The following is a 4859-nucleotide window of genomic DNA, read 5'->3' on the forward strand; positions in this document are numbered from 1 at the left end:
CTTTCTTTCTTTCCTTTTCTGCGTTTCTGCGCAAAAGCTTTGAAAATCCAAAAGCTCTGTCACTATGGCGTTTTTTTTTGACATGGCTGACGACAAAATTTGTTTTTTCGCGTCGATTCAACATTTAGACGCTTTCTCAATTAACACACATCGGGCCACATAATAATTTTTCTACGTTTTTTATTATTATTATCATTATTATCATTAATAGTATTTGGTGAGTGAGTTTTCGTATTCGTGTGCGTACCTGTTTTTCTTTTAAAAAAGGATAATTTGTGTGATAGTTAAGGTTTAAATTCTTTTTTTTCAACGTCAAAAGAGAAATTTTTTTTTTTTTTTATGGATAAAACGTAAAAACGGTTGATTTATGTACAAAAAAAAAAAAAAAAAAAAGTTAAAATAATAATAATAATAATAATAATAATAATAATGATCACTTGTTGAGTTTATAATTAAATTTAAAAAAATTGTTATGAAATATTTAAATAAATATCGACAAATTAATCAAACGATTTTTTAAAAATAAAATTTAAAAGGAAAATTAAAAGGAAAATTAAAAGGAAAAGATGTCGTCGTCGCGTTTGTTCGTGATTTATTATTATTATAATTATTATTATTATTATTATACGATGGTGAGATGATTATTTTAAATAAAATATCATAGTTAAAAAAATAAGGGTGAACAAATAATGTCGGTGTGAAAATTGTGAAAAAAAAGAAAATAGTAATAATAATAATAATAAATAATAATAATAATAATTTTAACCATAAATAAATCATCATCGTGTTTGAGGGTTACGGAAGTGCATTGTCTCCGCCGTGCCTGGACTTGTCCATGGCGGCGGCGGTTCAATCCGGGCCGCCGCCAGGTTTGGCTCTATCAGCCCATGGGAGCCCATCGATAGCGGCGATGGTCTCAAGACCTCTTCCGCTTTCCGTTCCGTCGTCTCTAATGCATCATCATCACGGAACGGGAGGTATGGATGGAACAGGAAACGGTCCGCCAAATCCGGAAGTACTTTTGGCATTACTTTCGAGAAACAAAAATTTAGAAGGTAAATTTTCATTCCCTTTAAGTCGAAAAGAAATTTTTTTTTTTTATTTTCCCATCCCGCACCCGGCCACGCACACAATTTGTGTACGATAAAAGTTTTACTTATAGTCAGGTGTTTCTAATGACACGAAAAAGCTTTTTTATTAAAAACTTTTCTTCTTTTAATAAACATTAAATCACAACAACATAACCATAAAATCATAACATAATAATATCACTTTAATAAATTTTTATTTTCATCGTAAATTTCAATTATTATTTAAATAATAAGAAAAGGATTCATTATAAAAAAAAAAAAAACCTTTTTCTTACATCATCATCATCATCATCATTAAGCTCCCCTTCCCCCTCCCTTCCTTTTTCTTTTTCTTTGGGTTTTAAAAACATTTTATTACGTATTGGGAAAAATACCTTCTTTTAAGGTTAAACCTTTTTAATTTTTTTTTTTTTAACTTTTCATCGAATCCACTTGTTGAAATTATTTATATTATTATTATTATCATCATCATTATTATCACTATTTCGATATTAATTTAAATATACAAAAAAAAAAAAAAGAAAAGAAAAAGTTGTGGAAATTTCCAAAAAGTTTTTTTCTATTGGAATGGAAAAGTTCGATTGAAAAAAAAAATATATATATATATGTATATGATTTTTATTTAAACGTGGAAATCCGCCAAAAATAAATAATAATAATAATAATAATAATTTTCCAAATAAAATTCAATTATCATCATCACGTGATATTTTGATATGAGGAAAATCCGTTTTGATACACACCGTGAGTTTTCCCATTTTTCTCCTTCGAGTTTATTGATGAAAAAAAAAATATTTACGTATCGTCATCATCATCATCATTATTATTATTAGGAAATCTGAAACTCTCTGTAAATTAATAATAATAATAATAATAATAATAATAATAATAATAATAATAATGATTGAAATGAGAGAGATTTGCAGAAAATTTTTTTTAAGGTTTCCTTTTCTCCGAACGAAAAATCCTAAACGAATTTCTATGGTTGCATTGAAAAAAAAAACAAAATTTTTTTTTCTCCCTTTTCGTGAATTCGAATAACCCCGAAATAATAATAATAATAACAATAATGATGATAATAATAATGATAAAAGTAAAGGAAAAAAAAAGGAAGAAAATTATTTAAATTGTTTAGTCGACCGTGTAAAGACCTAAAAGATTTTTTTTTTTTTTTTATTAATTTTTATTACGTCACGCTTTGATAGGTACCAACAATTCGTGATACGTATATATATATATATATATATATATACAAAATAATAATAATAATGATGATGATGATGATGATGATAATGGTGTTAAATGACGTTGAATAATTTTTTTTTTTTTTTTCTATCCCCCATCATGGTGACATTTTCTCTCACTCTCTCTCTCTCTCATACTTGTCGTGTTATTATTTTTTTTATTTTTTTTTTAAATTATTAAAAATTAATTATTAAAGGAGAGTTATGAATGACCTTGTACCATTTTTCCAAAAAAAAAATACCGTCTGGAAAATTCTATTACGTTCTTTTCTCACTCTCTCTCTCTCTCTCTCTCTTTCACTGTCAAATTTCTAAATGGTTTGAAAATTTACGATGGTAAAAATTATTTATCACAATTAAATCCTTTAAGTAAATAATACTTATGGATTTATATTAACATTTTTATATGTAACCGATGGAATAAAGTATAATGGTTGGGTGAACAAATTCACTTGTTGTCATTCATTGTTCAGAAAGTGGCACCAGGGGGGAGAAAGGGGGGAGGAGGAGGAGGGGGAAGAAGGAAACGAAGGGACGAAATGAAAAAAACCAATTGAATTGATCACCCATTAGGCGAATGATTATTTTATCCGGCACCCCCTTTTTATTGATGATATCTTTTTATCCATTCATATATCTATGTATTTTATCTATGTATGTATGTGAAATGTATCTAATAATAATAATAATATCTGCCTGATGTTCTTCTTTTACTTACTTTGTCGTGAAAAGTTACTCCTTTATGAAGTATAATAATAATAATAATAAAATTTGCATTTTTTTTTTTAATGATTCATCATCAAGTCGTTAAAATTCTTTTAAATTTTTTTTTATACTTATCACATTATTATTATAATATTATTATTATTATTATTATTATTATTAATAACTTTTTAATGCTGTCAGGTTTTTTTGGTTCGGAATTTTTCACCACCATTCTCTTTTACACAGATTTTTCCTCAGTGATGATGATGATGATGTTTTTTTTATTTGAAGAACGTGGGTTTGTTACACATTCGTCATTTTTTTTCAATTCATTTTTTAGGCTTGTTAGGTAGAGTAGTGCGCGGGTCCAGGGCTCCAGTCATGATACAAATTATTTAAACTATCGTGATGTTGTTTGTTGTATTTTTTAGGTTTTCCAGTCCTCCGATTCTTCCTCCTCCTCCTTCAGTCCCATAAAACTTTGTTGATCGCATAAAACTTCACTTGTGGGGGTCCCCCCCGTGGTGATTTTTTCGAGTTTGGGCGTGTACATTATCATTCCTCAGTACTCCCCTCCCCCCTCCCTCCTTTTGTTTTATATTTACGACAGGTTTACAAACGAAAGTTTATACTTATTGCGCAAAATGATTTACGTACGTCATTTTTTTTTTTACTCGGGTTTCCACGCCAAAAAATCTAACAGAAGGGATTCGACAATTAAAAAATAAAATAATTCTCTCTCTCTCACACATCAAAAGAATATCATCATTATCATGAAGATTGATTTTAATCATATTTGAAATTTTTAAATCAAACGAATCATATCGACGACGACGACGACATAACAACAACAAAAAAGGACTAAAAAGGTTTTTTTCAAAGTAAAAAATTTTATAAAATGAAAAAAAGAGAAAAAGAGAAAGAGAGAGAAAGAGAGAGAGAGAGAAAATAAAATGGAGAGTACTTGAGAACTAAAAACACGTATAATAAGTGAACTAATCAATCCATTCGTATATAAATGAATGAATAACAAATATTTACTTTGGGTCAAAAAAAAAAATAACCCACTCAACTTTTTTTCATCCCTTTCTAATTTTTCCTTTTTTTTCTCCAGTGATTTTGTTTTTTTATAAACAATCGTTTGTTTATTATTAATAACAATCATAACATTTAAATAATAAATAATAATAATAATAAAATTTTTTTTTTCTTCGGTTTACGTCATACTTTTGAAATAAGTTAACGTAATAAGAGAAAATTATTATCATAACGTTAACCTTTTTCGAACGGGGGGGGTGACGTGGGGGTAGAGTAAGAGGGGTAGGAAGACATGGAAGAAAAGTCGATTTTAAATTAAGGACAATTGGAAGAAATTGATATATTATTATTATTATAGTATAGTTAATTGAATAAATGATGGTGGTGTTGGTGGTTGTGGGGAGTGGGTAAGGGGTGGCAAAATAATAAGAAAAGTGTGTAAAAGATATTTTCATTAGGTAAAACATTAGGTGGTAAAAATGAAAAAAAATAAATAAATAAATAAAAAGAGGGTTGGAAGGTAAAATTTTTTTTTCCGAGGGTTGACCATCTGCTCATCACGCACAACCCAATCAATCTGTAAGATCGAATCCAGATCACTATTTTTATCTTATTATATTTACATCTGGTTCAATAATTTAATTTTTAAAGGGTTTTCCCATTTTTTTTTTTAACTAAAAAACAAAACCCAGATAAGGAAATAATAATAATAATAATAATCACGCAACTCGTGACCACGATGCAAAAATATATGTATATGTGACCTTATGTTATTTTAATT

Source organism: Pediculus humanus, genomic scaffold (assembly GCF_000006295.1).
Source record: "Pediculus humanus corporis 1103172107617 genomic scaffold, whole genome shotgun sequence".
Lineage (NCBI taxonomy): Eukaryota > Metazoa > Arthropoda > Insecta > Psocodea > Pediculidae > Pediculus > Pediculus humanus.